The 16,795-nt window shown below is 43.0% G+C and overlaps 2 long non-coding RNA genes across 5 annotated transcripts in view; both read right to left on the bottom strand.

The window, feature by feature from the left end:
- Nucleotides 1-1,372: 1,372 nt before the first annotated feature.
- On the bottom strand, nucleotides 1,373-7,849 carry LOC309519643. Its single transcript, XR_014213924.1, has 2 exons — nucleotides 4,644-7,849; nucleotides 1,373-3,263 (listed from the first exon to the last, which is right to left on the bottom strand). It is a non-coding gene; the product is annotated as an uncharacterized lncRNA (long non-coding RNA).
- Nucleotides 7,850-9,223: 1,374 nt separating this feature from the next.
- LOC309519600 overlaps nucleotides 9,224-16,795 on the bottom strand; it is a 75,187-nt gene continuing 67,615 nt past the window's right edge. For 3 of the 4 annotated variants that reach the window (XR_014213855.1, XR_014213857.1, XR_014213858.1), the window contains one exon: nucleotides 9,224-11,277. This is a non-coding gene — a long non-coding RNA (uncharacterized lncRNA). The remainder of the gene's footprint in view (nucleotides 11,278-16,795) is intronic. The other variant, XR_014213856.1, reaches the window with a different exon arrangement.

Below are 16,795 nucleotides of genomic sequence, written 5' to 3'. Positions count from 1 at the left end.
TAAAATGTTGTATTGACAAAAAGAAAAAATTGTTGGGATTTCCATACATAGGCAACCTGCTAAAGAATTCTGGAAACTTTAATATTTTGACAGTCAAGAAAGCCCCAACATCTTCCATTTAGATGTAATATTAAATGGTGGGTTTAGGCTAAAGAATTTTGGGCAAGGAGCTAATGCACAAAATCATATCGTTTTCCCAGGGACTTTGGCTACATTCAGCCGAGCTCGTGGGAGTGCTTCAGTATAGCTAGATTACAGCCTATCAGTTTTCAAAAGCTATTCACTTTACCAGGAATCACAAGAATCTGCTGACTGTATGCACTAAATGCAGAGAATATCTGCTAGGAAAGATGGCAGTTCCTGAAGCCTGTTCAGTACTGAACAACGTATACTTCTTTTAAATAGAAGAGCAAATCACTGACTGACTGAATAGGCTATTCAGGTGTTGTATAAAGAGGGAAATTTCACAAGCAATGTGGCAGGGGGAAGCAGAGAGTGAGCTGGCTCTGCCCCACCTGAATCTCTATCCATGAGGTGAAGAGCAACTGTCTGAAGAAGGAAGCCTGCTTCCACTCATGTAGAATGAAACACCCTGATAATCCAAAATTGCATGGGGAAACCCCATGAGTACAGGATCCCACTCCTAATCTCAGTCACCCATCAACTTGCAGAGAGCAACAGGGCAGCTGGCTGGTGGAGCTAACATGCTTACAACCCTTGACTGCTGCCTGGTAGGGGAGAAGGCAGGAAACCCAACAGGAGGTGGCCAATGACAGGCAGTCAACCAATTCTAGCATCATCCTCTTCATCGTCCCTTCTGTGTTCTACACAGGCAAAAGAGACTAAAAAAGAGGAAGCTGACAGCCAATGAGATCCCCCTGAACTTGTAAGTAATAAGTCAGACAGATCGGGTCTGGCTGAAGGCAGACTGGTCCCACTTTGCCCTAATGGGCCAGCCTCCACCATAAATGTGGCATTTCCCACCTTCTATAACACCACAAATGGGCTTAGCTTTCTTAACCTCAGGCACTGACAATGCCAAAGAAATGGATTTTAGGGAGCATTGCCATGCAAATTCTGTGCAACTCTTATTTATTCTAATTGCAGATGGCTTTTTAAAAAAGTTCAGATGATCATTCTCTGAAGTTATTATTCTGTGTATAAGCCACACTGAACACAGCTGGACTTCCAAGTACATTTCAGCCTGAGATTAATCTGTGTTACAGTACCTAATGAATACATCCCCGTTTTTCTGACTCACAAGGTGCTCCTTATTTCTTCACAAAGCATCTAGGAGTTAAAGCTCTTTTTAGAGAGTAAATCAAGCTATGGCAAAAAGCCCACTGCAAAGTAGAGAGCCCACAAAAAGTCATTCTGTAGAGAAACTTTAATAGCAGAAAGTAGTTAATCCAGTAAATAAATGATTTGGCATGAACATGGACTCAGAATCTGCTGTAATCCAATATGAAAACAAAGATAGCTGTGGGAAAAGTCACTGTCACTTTGTTTCTGACTTAGTCTTGCATCCATATAGAATGGGAATGAAAGTGAGGCCCACTTTAGAGATGTTGTGATGATCAGCTACTGATTCTTTTATTTTTATACTGTAAAATTATTGAAAAACAAACATTAAGATTAATGAACAGCAGATAATACAATGGTGGAGTAGCAGCACTTAACTCACCTCTGGTCAGTTACATTGCTGCTTCTTACTGGGAGGTAGAGGGGGAGGGGCACAGTGTCAGCATAGCCAAAGTACCAGATTAGCTCCACTAGTTTATTTACTCCATGGCCACCTCTACTTCTTCCCCTTTACCTCCAAGTAAGCAACAGTGACACAACTAACTAGTGGTCAGATGAGTGCAGCCACCTGTCTTGAACCCCCAGCCTATCTGACAGCAAGTCCCGCTGGTGTATACAATATGTCAAGTTCAAAGTTCAACAGTCAGGAAACACAGTCCACGGATCAATCCACATAAGCAAAGTTCAAAGTCCAGCAGTCAGGAAACACAGTCTGGAGTCAAACCTGAAGCACAGACCCAGAGAGGTCCCAGAGCATCCAAGCCGAGGTCTATCAACATGGGCAGTTGAGCAGACACAGCACCTCGGCTCTGTTTCCCTTTTATACATTGCATGTTGATTGCAGCATCTGGGCTTGTTGAGACGTGTGACCCTCACCTGTTCTGAGCCTACTCCAGCAGAAGAATCACACATCTCCTCCCAGAGCTAGTGAGCCCCACCTGGGCAGCTAGGGAGCTGGGTTGGGGGCCCTTGCCTGCCTCAGCTTCCTGGAGTGCCCTGCTCACTTGATCCCTATGCTTCAGAGCCTGCCTTGTTCATGGAGATGGGGTCCTCTCTGGCCCTGGTGAGGAGTCTTGTACTTCTGGTCCTTGCACACTGACCCCCAACCCCTCACCATCCTCTGTCATCCTGTATGTACTTTCCACAACCCTAACCTCTCCTTCCCCATCCCTGACCTGCCCTGGTAGGTCCTAGTCACAGCTGCACCCCTCGCCAGGATCCACTTCCTCCTCCCTGTTGCGCTGCCAGTTCATGATACCACCCCACAGTCTGCTATTGCTTTTAAATTGTTTAGATGTGCCTCTACATTCGTTTACAGAAGGAAGATACGTCAGCCTAGGCTCTGGAGAAGGGCAAGCCCATTCAGAAACCCATCCAGCAACCACAGACATTATATTTCTAGTCCAACATTCGCCAAGCTGATGCCCTCCAGATGTGTTGTAATACAGCTCCCATCAGCCACTGATGGGAATTGTAGCCCATCAACATCTGGAGGACACAAGATTGACAAAGGCTGTCCTAGTCTGAATTTGAGCTGATGGTGGCATATAATGCACGGAGCTATAATTCACCTTCCCCAAGAGTCACCTCCTCCAGCTTTGCTTACACAGCAGTGTTGTACTGGAATGTATAATTAAGTTTGGTTGTATTTGTTTAGGACTCAATTGACATGAAAGTTTTCTTGTCTGCTACAGGTGTTAAATTAGCATAGCAAAGAAGAATGTTGCATTATTGACTGACGTTGTGAATAGCTGCTACGTTTGTCTTATATACACTTGTGCTTAGCAGAGATATGTCACAGACTATGCTTCTTGCAAACATTGGGGCTCAATGTTTGACCACATCTGCAAACAACTGGTACACCTATTTGTGGCCTTGAGCCCACAAAAGGTTTGCTGGGACCTGTAACTCCGTAGAAGGGTTAAAAACAGTGCTCAGAATTCTTTGAGAGGAGAAATGTGCTTCAAATATGCTTTAAAGGGGGAGACTGTGAAACTGTAACTAATTCCAGGGAGCTTGCAGCTGTCTCAGATTACAGTCGTGGGAATGGACTTGTGACCTTGTAGGACAATGTATTCAGAGGCTCTGTTGTGTGCTCTCTGTAAAACAAGTGCCCTACTGGAACAGTTAAGTGAGAAGATGGATTTGATGACTAATGCGGCCAGAATTTTTGAACAGGCAGTGGGAAACTATGTGGAGCTCACCCAGGAATTAGATCAGGAGTGTGTCCTGACAGAGCAGATGAGAGAAGAGGATGTTGCTGAATCTTGGGCGCCAGAGATGGAGGGAGCTGCGGCCTTGCAGGAACAAGAGCTTTTGGATTTGACAAATGAACTTGGAAAAAGCCAGATTTGGAAAGATAAAGTTTGGATTGCTTTGGAAATGGGGGGTTGGATAGACCCCCCCTATGCAGGGATGTTTGGACTTTCCGAGTCTGGCAATGGGCCGTGAGATGTTTGGAGCTGTGGGGGCTCTCAATTTTGGAGGGATTATGAAACATCTTCTTAAATACCACATGGAGTTGAGTCTGGACTATGGAAAAGGGGCTGATTTATTGAAAAGGGTCAAAAACATCACCAAGCTGGAGTTCCCACGAGTGAAAGGAGAATATGAAGAAGAGCTGCGGAAGGGACATGGAAGAGATTTAAGGGCCTCGGATATAAGGTTACCAGGTTAATGCGCTAGATCGATGGGATAAAAAGGACTGACAAAACCCGGGACCAGGAGGAAGGGAAGCTGGATGAAGATTGGATTGTTTTTGTTTTTATTTTTATTATCAGGATTGTTTTATAAAATTGATGAATGTTAGAAAAATGTTGGAACGAAATTACTTGGCTCTAGCAAAAATGTTTAAAGAATTAGGTAAGAATATTATGGTTGTGAGAAGTCGGTAAAAATAAGATCTAAGTTTTAAGTTTTTAAGGTTTTCTATAAGATAAGATGAAAATAGATCAAGCTAATGTAATGACAGAATACTATGAAATATGGAAAGGATTCGCTGCATAATTATTAACCAGGATACAAAAAAAGGGAGGAGGAGGTCAAAGAAAGAAGGTAATGAGAGTTGAGGATTTGGGAATGATGGATTTATTTTTGTTTTGTTTTTTTATAATATTTTATTTGGTTCTATCAATAGAAAAATTTAGAAAAATACAAAAACGAAAAAGATACAAAATTACAAAATGATGGATTTATTTTTGTTTGTTTGCGGTGTATTTTTGTTTTTTGAATTTGTATTGTTTGATGTGGTTTGTTTTTTCTTTGTTTTTTCTATGTTCTTTTTCTGCTTTGTTTTTTCTTTGTAATTTCAAAAATTTTCAATAAATACCATATTAAAAAACAAACAAATATGCTTTAAAGGTACAGTGGTATCTCTGTTTGTGAACGGGATCCATTCTGGAGGCCCGTTCGCAACATGAAAAGAATGCAACCCGCAGTGGTGCGTCTGCGCATGCGCGGGTTGCAATTCACTACTTCTACGCATGCGCGTGATGTCATTTTGCACGTCTGCACATGCGTGAGTGGCGAAACCTGGAAGTAACCCTTTCCGGTACTTCCGGGTCACTGCGGGACGTAACCTGAAAGAATGTAACATGAAGCAGACGTAACATGAGGTATGACTGTATAGCGTACATGCAGCCTCAGTCATTCAGGGCTAGGAAAGACTCATTTCTGAAATCCTAGACAGCCAAAGCCAATGAGTATTGCTCGTCTTTATCTATACTAAGTGGGCTATAGGTTTGTCTACATATTGGGTAGCTTCCACTGCACTAAGAGCAGAAGAACAACATATCTTATCTCCCCAGTCTCCAAGGAAGGAAAAGGGAAGAGACTAGATGTGTGTGAGAGAGAGGAATGGAGACTTGAAGCCAGTATCGTAGACAGTATTATGCTTGTGCAGTGGTCCCTAAGGATCCTTCCAACACAGAAACTACATATGTTAGCGACTGGGTATGCTGCTGATAAGGGATGAGGGCCTGACTGCACAGCTGTCAGGGAGATGAATTAAATGGCACCCAATCCCAACTTTACAGGGCTGTAAGCCCACATGGTTCCATCATCCCTTTCTTTTTCTCTATGGACTCCTTTGGCTGCCTGTGAATGGCATATATACATGACCATCCATCCACAAACCATTCGGGGCACATGTGGTTTGCTGCAATGTTACCAGCCTCTCCCAGCTGAGTTTCTCCTCCCTCCTCCTCATTTTGTGACTCCCCAGAGCAAGGCAACTGCTGAGGTTAGAAAGGAAAGAGGGGTGCACACGAGGAGGGAGAGATGGCCTGGCAGAGATTAACATTCTAACTCACACACACCAGGAGGGGACAGAGAGAAAACTGTCAGAGAGTACAACAGAGATAAAAAGGCATGACAAATGAATGTCAAGAGGGAGAGTGGTACAATCTATATTAATGAGACTTGCTTGGGAAACTTAGGCAGAAAAACGTGGCCAAGGAGGAAGGGGCTCACATGACCCATGTTGGTCAAGCTAGAGATCAGTGCAGTGACCAGGAAAGGAACTGAATTTGCATTTCAGTGAATAACTAACTGGATCAGCAGTGCTCAACCTTCATGGTGTGAGCAAAAGCCAATGGACTTTCAGTGAGATCTGATTAGTCATCAAGTGTTATTAGACTTTGCAGAGCTCTGCAATTTGCGATAATAAGGGGAGATAGTGTATCTCCGTGCAGCAGATCCTCTGATGGGAGCCAGACCCCACCATTCAGAGAATGGCAGGAGATAAGGAGTCGCTATTGAACGGGGTGGGCTGGGAGGCGGGAGGGAAGACAGCAGCTTATAATTAGTCTCCTGCACTTGCACTTTTTGGTGTCAGGGGAAAATTTGAAATAAGGTTAAATGATTTGTGAAAAGAGAAGCAGGGAGATGAAATCAGGAGTCCTCCATTTCATCTGTGTCTGTCTTTCCACTCCCTATTCTGTTCCAAGATCCTGGGCTTCTTTAGTTCCAGGAGGCAATTCTGTTCTACGGCAGAAACACAAGCTCAGCCTGACAACATTTCTAGTCTGTGTAAATCCTCCCTCCTCAAAGCCTTGTAAAACTTTTCCAACAAAAAATGTTCTGACCCATAAAAATACCAGAAGGATCTCAGGAGATTCATTGGCTTAGGAAGAACCATCAAGAAAGAGAAAGGGTTTTGCAATGCCTTAAAGACTAACAAATTTATTGTGGTGCAAGCTTTCATGGGCCCAGACCCCCCAAGGTTGTGCTACAATAAATTTTGCAGTCTTTAAATGTGCCACAGGACTTGTTGCTTTTGCAACCACAAACTAGCACAGTGAGCCGATGCTGTGGAATAAGGACAGCATTAAAAGTTTTGTTACACTTTCCAGAGGGGTAGTTGTGTGAGTCTATTGCAGCAAAAGAAAATGAAGAGTGCACAGAAGACAAACAGGTTTAGAGAGCATTTAGGAAGTTTTGGGACTCTAAGGACCAAACTACATATGTTTTTACAACTCTGAATTTTAATTTATTTTAAAGCGAACTCTCCATTGGTACAAATACTGATAAATAGCAGGTGTGTGAGGACAGATCAGAAATGGGACCATAGCATGCAGGGAGAGGGTGTTACCATTTACCTACATAGAAATACACTTCTATATAAATACAGCTTCTGTTGGCCCCAGGAGGTAAGCTTGATGAATTCAGAAAAATGTGTTGAATGCATAATTACTCCATATAAGAGATGGGGCTTTTGGAACAACTGCATTCTATCACAGTCCAACACCATTGGGGGCGAGAAGCTATTTAATAGTGGGGTGAACCTCTCTGGTTGAGATGGGGGACATTTCATTTGCTCTAGGAGAATGGTGAGGTGGACAGAATGATACCGACTGTAGATCTCTACTAGTGTGTTTTATAGTATACTGTATGTGGCAAACTTATTATTTTTATTATCAGTGGCTGGCTGCAGATAAGAGTGGGGTGTGCAGGTCTGTTTGTGGAGACTGATAAACCACGTTTTCATAGGAAATATAACAAAGTGATGTACAACTTAAAAACACAATGTGTGGTTTAGTCAATTGGTGAGATGGGTTGAGATGCAAGAGGTGGATGCAATGCTTCATGAATGTGCCTAAGTTGGAAGCAGTAGAACATGGTACGAATGCACCAGTCACAGTGGTTGTTACTTGCAGAAGTTAGGGGATAGGAGAGAAAGCATACCATCGTGGAAGAAGGTGACACAGATGTTTATGCACTGTTCCCCTTTTAGGCCTTTCCAGTAACTGTCAGATATGCAGTAGCTCTGCCACTGCACCCTCCAGTCTGGTAGTACAGTTGTGTAATACCAGGATAGTTCACAACAGGTCTATACTCATCTGTCATTTAATCATGGATGAGGAAACTGACCAGGCAAACATCATTGAAACTTAGGAGGGGGTCCTAGATAGTGTTGACCTGAACCAGCTATGTCTGACTAGGTAACCTAGGGGATGGGCCATTAAGGGAAACAAAGGAAAGGTCGCTCTGTGTGAGATGGCAAATGGGTGGGGCTCCTCCCCAGTTCACAGTTAGTTAGAAGGGAGAAACAAGACCCTCTTGGGGTGTTAATGCTGTGAACCCCTCCACCGTAGGCTTAGGTTATATACATGCATAAATAAACCATATATCATAAAGACACCACTGTCTCCACTGTGCCTCATAGTCTCTACTGTGCCTCATTTCCAAGCAAACACAAACCCTGGATAAGTGAATGGAACCACTGGAATTTTGCACCACTTGGAGATTGGGGTGGCATGCAACACTGGTGTCAGAAGAGATCCTTGGCACAGAATCAACACAGACTGATGGGCTGTGGGGGTGTGTGATTGCCATAGTTCATAGACATTCTATCTCCCTTATTAGGAGACCTCTCTGCCTTGGAGGGCCTGCACCTGGTGTTGAGACAGAGACAGGGTGGTATACTAACCACTCTGCTGCTCAGCAGCATCCTTTACTGAGTTGGCCAACGTGGTCATGAGTGTGGTTCTGGAAGAGTGTGTATATGACTGTGTATTTAAATCTGTTTGTAGCTTCCTACCTCTGTGTGTTTTAGAAGTCACCCTCTAGTTCTCCCTCCTCAGCTGTGCTTGACCAACACCTGGCCTGCAAAGTGAGCTGAAATAAAAAGAGCAGACTAATGTGCCTCCCTAAGCAGCACTAAACTCACTCCCCCTCCCCTTATGCCACATGTGATTGCTTCTTCTTGCATGTATGGCGTGAGAGTGTTGGTTTTGTCATAGTTACAATTAATTAGCTAATTCTCCCAAATCAAATAGATGCATATTTATTGTTGCTGAGTGATCTCCACTACCATAATAGATATGCATAATTTGCTGTGTTACTGAAATGTTAAATGTGTGTGTTTTGATCCTGTGTCTGTGCAATAGGCTTCCCCATCTCAAGACCTGTGTGAGTGTAAGTCACTGGGTAAATATGCCGAGATGACCTTTGCCACTGTCTAAAGCCCTTACTTCATGAGGCTCCTAGAATGTGTGTATGTGACACACGTGTCTACTGAGGAGGCCTGCTAACACATTGTGTGGGAGTCTAACCTTTGCAGCAAAAACAACACAGAGTCCCATGCCACCTGAAACACTAACAAATGTATTGTGGCATAAGCTTTTGCTCACCAGAGCTCATGTCATCAAACGCAATCTTTGGAATGTGTTCCCAAGGGAATAGACCCAAGAGGCTGGCAAAAAGCCATTTTCATTGATCTCTCTCACCTAAAAGCTCTGTCACTAAACCTTTGCTTGTCACACAGAGATCTATGTGGCAAAAGCTCTCTGGTCAGCAGAGCAAGACTAATTTACCTTTCAAGAAATAGCATTGGCCAATTGACAGCTTTGGCCAATTCTAGCAGCAGAAATGTTAGATTTTTGTTGAAGGAAGAACCACTCTGCATTGGAAAAGAGTAACATTTAATAAACTTCATTCATTTCATTTATTTGTTATCCATATTCATGGGTTTTGTTTTTTGCTGCACCAGAGATCCTTTTGACTGCTGCTTCCTCACAGTCACCATTTTATCTTCCCCAAATGTCTTGGTCATTGCATCTTTCCAGGGGATTCTGGGTGATGATTGGGATGGTATGGTTTTTTGTAGAGGCTGACATTCCCCACTCACCCTCAAGAATGCTTTGGGATAACGAAACATTCAGGGTACTCTGTAAAAATAAACCAGTGGTCAAGAGTGGGAATGTTGAGGATAGTAGGAGAGGATATATTGATTAAATATTATCATTCCTCACTCAAGTTAGTGAGCTAGTAGCAGAGCACATTCCTTTGTACACTGCAGGAAGCTAGTTGATGGATTCATGAGAATCATTTGAGTTAAGCAGTTCAGTCTGGCTTGTCCAGATTGGCTTGGTCCTGGTAAATCCCCTTTAGTTCCCTCTTAAAAACAATAATGGCACAATAGTCTTCTTCTAAAAGTAATGATAAGGTTTACTTACATTCAGCTCACAGTATGGTCCTGAAGGCAGGCTTTAGCTTGTAGTTACAGAGAAAAGTGTGGGTTCATCCTCTGTGAGGGATGAGCCCATGTGCTGCTGGTTGAGAGCCAGCAGACAGCAAAAGGCAAAATAGAGAGAAGGGATCAAGAGAGAGAGAGGGCTGCATGACTGGCCCTTTTGTACGGTCTACCAGGGCCACACCCATCTACCTGGTTACACGCAGGGGGAGAATGCTCCAGACCAGGTGTGACAGGAATTCCTCCTGGCTGGAGCAACATTCCCCAGTGTGTCCACTCTGGGCAAACAGGAAATGTTGTATTTGACTGCTTCAGTGATGTTACATCCCACAAAGAGGAGTCAGTTGCCAAGACCAATTAAAGGCAAGCCCTCGTCCCCCATTTGTTACAAAATGCATGCCACCTCTCCTTTTTTAGGGCTGTCAGAAGCCGCTATGGAAGCCACAGCTCTGTGCCCAGCTCCCTCATCTGGTGACCCATAGGGAAGGCTCTGTAGCACCCCAGGTACCAGAATGACTCTGCACACCAAGGCTGACCATTGGCTAGCCTCTGCTCAACATGAATGCCTATAAAGGTTTCCTGTTCACTCTCAGATTTTGCATGGAGAACAATAGCCCTGACCAATTCAGACCACTTATTCTCAGGCTCTGACACTTAGACATAAGCACCCACTCAATGGCTATGGCTCAGCACTGACATTCAGAGAGCAGGCCATGAGTAGACATCCTGAATACAATCCAACGCAGAATCAACTGTACCTGAACTCAATGGGTCAAAGTACACTCAACTCTGTGTTGGACAGGGACTCAGTCTATAATGCATATGCACTATAGGCAGCATGCTAACATGCCATTGGCTATTATAGCTGCAAGTAAATAGATACTACATAGGTCTGTGAAGATTTCTAAGTGTATATTTAATTCAAGGTGTTCCCTGAGATATATTTTCATTCCTCAAATTATTTCTTTCTTTCTTTCTTTCTTTCTTTCTTTCTTTCTTTCTTTCTGTTTGCAAATTTAGATGAAAGTCCACAGCATTCACAAGGTTGGAAACAAAAACAAAAAATCTGGGGCTTTTCTGAGCAGAACAGGAATTAGTCAAAGTATCTGCCAATACTACTTACTTATTACACTTTGATCTCTTCCATCCTACAAGGAGCTGTAAATGGCATACATGATATCCCTGCTTCTTTGCATCTCTCCGAGTTGAGTTAGGGTGAGAGTTAGGGACTTATCACCTGCATTGTTGAACAGAGGTTTGATAGCATTGTTGAACAGAGGTTTGACTACTCTGTCTACTAAGGCTCTAATCCTATATTCACTGTCTTAGGAGTACACCCAATGGAACTCAAGTGACTTACTTCTGAGTAGATGTGTATAGGATAGTGTTGTCAGCCACACTGTTAAAATGGGGGCAGCTTCTTGGACTTCAGATCTGTGCTGGCTTCCACCAGAAGAAAATTTGCAGTTCTCTCCATTGTGAACGAAATGCCTCTAGAATGTCTAATTGACAATTACCCAGTTTATTAATACATTGCTTCATACATATCAGAAGGTGGTGCATTTAACATAACATTTAACCGGATGAGCCCATTTCTCTGAGATGCAAATGAGATGTGTGAGTGCCACCCCTGGATGCAACCCTGGGAATATTCAAAGCACAGACAATTGCGCTCATTTGAATCAGTTAATTTTCTGATATTAATGATTACATTTGAAAAGAGCAAGACAGTGGGGGGTGGAAATGTAGAATGAAGAGGGACAAAGAGGGCTCAGTGGGATTACTAATAAAGAGAGGAATGGGCAGGGATGAAAATTATTCATGTGTACATGCTACAAAGCATATTGTAGGAAAAATGCCTAGGATTAAAAAATCTAGATCACAAATCATACAATGCAATCTAGGATCTTTTTCATAATTCTAATATAGTAAGGGATGCTTTAAAAAAAAAAAACTTTCATTTTCCTGTGAAGAGATAGTTTGTGTGAATAGTTCCACAACACTATGATTTGAAAGGATAGCATGAATTGAGTGTTAGTATGTTCCATACACACATAGGAACTCAAGAGTTGTATTCAGTTGAGTTGCTGGCTTTAAAAATCACATTTCTGGCTGTCAGGGTAAATTGTGAATAAATATTTAAAAGTGTAGATGCTTTTTCCAAAGCTAGAAGGCCTGAACAAAATTGGAACCTTTGTCTTTAGAACTGTGAAGGCTTTCTTAATTTTAAATGTAAGATCCTATAGAAACAGGTATATTTGTGAACTAGCAACAATGTTTTGCCAAATAAACTTTCTTGGGGTTCAGAATTTTTGGCCGAAGCAAAATTAAAAGCCTTTCATGCTGTTTTTATTCATTAGAATTAGCACTGTTTTCTGATCATTCCAAGCCTCTGAAAGTAGAAGTTCAGAGCTTTACCAGAATCACTGCCCAGGACCCTGAACTTTCAAAGCAGAGAGTAGCTTTGGGGACATCATCTGGAGTTGCCTTCGCCAACCTGGTGCCAGCATGCTGCATCAACATCTACATCAACACAAAGTGTCTCTTTTGAAAGAGTGTAGTCCTTTCAGGTAAACAGGTCCACCTGAGTACTTCAAAGTGTCTCTTGAATGTGCAAATTCTGAGCAAGAAAATCTGCCCATTGCTTATTTTATCAAAGAGCTCTGCTTCTCTGTTAAGCAATTTGCAAACTCATAAAGGACACACTTACTTGCCTACAACGAGCCATGTTTGTAAGGTTTCTCTCCAGTTTCCAAACCTGGCAACTAATTAAAGATCAACTAACAGTTTGTCAGTATCAGATTTTTCTTAACATCTGTGTGGGTTCAACTGCTGCTTTCAGAGCAAATTCACTTCCGTTCCAGAATCCATAAACAATAATGTCTAAGACTGAAACTCATCCCTCATACTTTGAGATACCTTTATCTCTCAGGGTGGCTACTATGGTTGTTTTACCTACACTATAGAGCCTTGTTAAATAAATTACAAGGGAGATGAAATAAGCATTTATTTTAATTAATCCCTTTGAACTAGCAGGATTCCAGGCTGCACAGATCCCTTTCTTCATCAGTTTCAAATTAAAATAAGGGTGGAAATTAACAATGTATTTCTGCCTTTTATGACAGTGGGAAATGTATTAATGCTAATATGCTACTTTAAACGAGCCCTTCTTATGAATGGGTGCAACAGTTAGTATATGTGAACTCCCCATCATTTTTCAAAATCTATTTTTAATGCATATATCACCCTATATAAATTGAATTAAGTGCAATGTACAATCACATAAAAATATAATTAACAATGGACCTATTCTGTCCAAACTATAGTTTTAAAAAACCAACTAGATTATCTAAAAACCTTAGTTTCACAAACAAAAAGGTCTTACCCTAGTGCCTGGACAATAAAAAAGCAAGAGCCTTTTGGATCAGGGCAGTGACCTATCTAGTCCAGAATCTTGTTCTCACAGTGACAAGCTAAATGTCTATGGGAAGCACACAAGCAGGACCTAATAGTACGTACTCATCCCAGTTACGATTCTCAGCAGCTAGTATTCAGAGGCATATGTACGGCCTCCAACAGTGGAGGTATAATATAGTCCTCAGGGTTAATAAGCCATTGATAGCCTTATTCTCCATGAATTTGTCCAATCCTCATTTAAAACAATCCAAGTTGGGGGTCATCACTGCCTGCCGTAGGAGCAAATTCCATAATGAACTATGCATTGTGTGCAGAAGTACCTTTTTTTTGGTCTGTCCTGCACCAGTTGAGTCTCCTTGGGGAGAGAGCTTCACAATGGGGGAACCACAGCAGACGTCTTCTGACCACTACCTGCCTCTCTTCTGTTGTTGTTGTTTAGTCGTTTAGTCGTGTCCGACTCTTCGTGACCCCATGGACCAGAGCACGCCAGGCACTCCTGTCTTCCACTGCCTCCTGCAGTTTGGTCAAACTCATGCTGGTAGCTTCGAGAACACTGTCCAATCATCTCGTCCTCTGTCGTCCCCTTCTCCTTGTGCCCTCCATCTTTCCCAACATCAGGTTCTTTTCCAGGAAGTCTTCTCTTCTCATGAGGTGGCCAAAGTATTGGAGCCTCAGCTTCAGGATGTTTCTTTCCAGTGAGCTCTCTTCTGATAGCAGTGTCATTAGAGAATGCCACCAGCAGATGACCTCAGTATGTGTGCATGTTGACAGAGCAGCAGGTTTCCCTTGAGATACCTGGGTCCAGTTAGGTCTTTATAGGTTAGAACTAGCATCTTTATATCAGGCTTGGAAATAGATCAGCAGCCAGTGAGGCTCTTTTAATATGAGCAAGACTGGGTGTGTAGTCCCCGGTTGCAGTCCAGCTACTACATTTTTGTACTAACTGCATTTTCTGAACTGTCACCAAAGCTGCACAGGCAATGCTGGCAAGTCTTGAAATACTGTATGCAACTTATATGTCTAGTTAATTAATTGTCTAGATTATAGGCAACTAATAGGGTGCAAAAATGGAAGCCTTGGGTGCTCTTTACAAGCCTTTTGTAAGCACCCAATTGAAAGCCCCTCTTTGAAAGTGCTCAATTGCCCGATGGCACTGTGATGTCAACTTTGGCCTATGGGCTAGGATCTGGCTGACAGAGCCAAAAAGGTTTCCTGCCCTTCACCTAGACCAGGGGTCTGCAACCTTTAAGACAAAAAGAGCCACTTGGACCCATTTCCGAAGAAAAAAAACCTGGGAGCCGCAAAACTCGTCATTATAAAAATAACTTTTTTGTCACTTTTTTATTATTTCTTTGTTTGACCCCTCAGAATTACTCCTCCTCATACAAATAAACGTTAAATTTACAAGTTACCTTTTTGTGTGTGTGTGTTCTTCACTCCCCTTCAAAACAGTGACCAGCGTACATGCCCCCTTTCAATGCAGTGACCAGCATACATGCCCCTTGCAATGTAGCGGGCGGGCGGGCGGGAAGGTGATGTCGGGACGGTGCGTGACTAACGCACGCACCGCCCCCATGCGACGTCACAGCCAGTACAGCGCCCGCCACAGTGGGGAGTGTTGGGGCGCACAATGCGCCTCCTCCCCTCGCTAGTATCCGCCCCGGAGCCACGGCAAAGGTGTAAAAGAGCCACATGCGGCTCCGGAGCCGCGGGTTGCAGACCCCTGACCTAGACTGATGCTTCTGCTCTGGCATGGATTGCTGTGCTGGACAGCTGCTCTGCTGCTTTAAGCAAACTTTGCTATAGATTGCGCCTTGCCTAATGGGTTAGCTCCCCAACCTTTCCAGGATAACGGAAAGGCTCAAGGCTGCCAATAACAGAACCCAAAGTGTTTTGAGACATGTACCATTCTTTCCCACTTTGGGGATTTATCGTGGCAAACACAACTGCTGTATAGATGATGCAACTGTTCAGTCATTTTTGGAAAACAGACACAGTGACTCAAGTGATCGGCACAATTCAGATTTCAGTACACTGCACCTTACTGATGAGATAGGAACTCACTCTGCTTTGTGTATTTCAATTAACTGCATGCAGTCTAGTTTTGCCTGCATTATCCAGCATATTATAGAATCTGAAAGGCATGAAGTAAGGAAGATGCACCAGGAAATCCCCAATAATTTCATGCTCTGGGAACTACAAAAACCAAGTAGACTTATCATCAATGATGTTCATGCCTTAATTTCATGTCTCTCTCAATAAGAAGTCTCAGAATAGATAGTTGTTAGCCTGCCTCATCACTTATCCTTTCATTTAGTGAAACATGGTGTTTATCAGGCACCCCTTGATGAAAGAAAGCGTAGGGAAGGTTTGGGGGGTGGAGAGAAAGCAACTTGGAACAAGATGATTGATCAGAGAAGCAATTGTTCTGCTTATTACATTCAGAAGAGCAAGACTGGAAGAAGTGGAATGTCAACGCCAATCCCAAATGTACAAACATCAGCTTCTTGGACTATGCTGACATGTCTATTAGTTCAAAAGCTCCATACAACGTGAACACATTACTAAGCACTTATTGACCAGCTCACATCTATCCACCCAGTGGGTGATAAGAAATGTCTGCATCTTTTGACCCTTTATCTTGTTGCACCATGATGGCTGCATTAGCGGACTAATTTCAGTGTCAGGACTGATGTGAGATAACAAAGGAAAACATGTCACCCAAAAGCTAAGCTGGAGTTTCTCTTGGGATGTGTAGCAGGCAGGCAGGCAGGCATTAAAAACAACTACACACCACTTCTTGTACTAAAAAAAAGCAGCCTTTAGGATCAACAGCATGTCATTTCCCCTTTTGAAGCTGGGAAGTTATCTGAGGTTACATTGGGCCTTTACATTTCTGCAAAATTCTTAGCTGTAAGACACATTATTCTGCTAATATTTATTTATTACTTTTATACCCTGTCTTTCTTCTATTATATGCAGTGTGCATGGGATTCCCAGGTAGATGGCATCTCTGGAACTTGAGGTATCCCCATACACAGAGCAGGACAACGCAGCAGATCTCCATACCACTGGAAACCCTGAAAAGCTGTTGGATCTAGACATTGCTGCCACAGGATTGGAGGGCACACCACAACAGCGGCATGGGTTCCTGACTTGCTCTCAGGTCACCCACTCAACATTCACAGGATCACAGGAGACAGTCAACCGGGGAAGAGCTTCAGGGCCACCACCACATACGAAATTACTCAGGCTAGGGAAGCTCATGAAAACACCTGTCCTGATCAGGAAAAGGTTGGAGCCTCCAGCTCATATATCATAGACTGAGCTGCTTCTCTTCCTGAACCAGAGGAACAGGCAGTGGTTTCCCATCCTGACACTAATCAAGACCCTGACCTATTTAGCTTTGGCAAGGATGTTGCATCATGTGCCTTAAGATCATGTTCTGGGACCATATATAAAGTAAAATACATAACAGGGAAGTATCTGAAGCTAGGAAACATGCCCAGTAATTGACACTCAGGAGTCATACATCCAAGTCAAGAAAGCAACATGCAAATCTCCTAGGGAGATTTTCCAGTGCATTTCAAATTTTGAATCTGT

Source organism: Podarcis vaucheri, assembly GCF_965113315.1.
Source record: "Podarcis vaucheri genome assembly, chromosome: 15".
NCBI classification, from domain to species: Eukaryota; Metazoa; Chordata; class Lepidosauria; order Squamata; family Lacertidae; genus Podarcis; species Podarcis vaucheri.
Note: the sequence above shows the minus strand (reverse complement) of the source record. Positions and strands in the feature narration are given on the sequence as shown.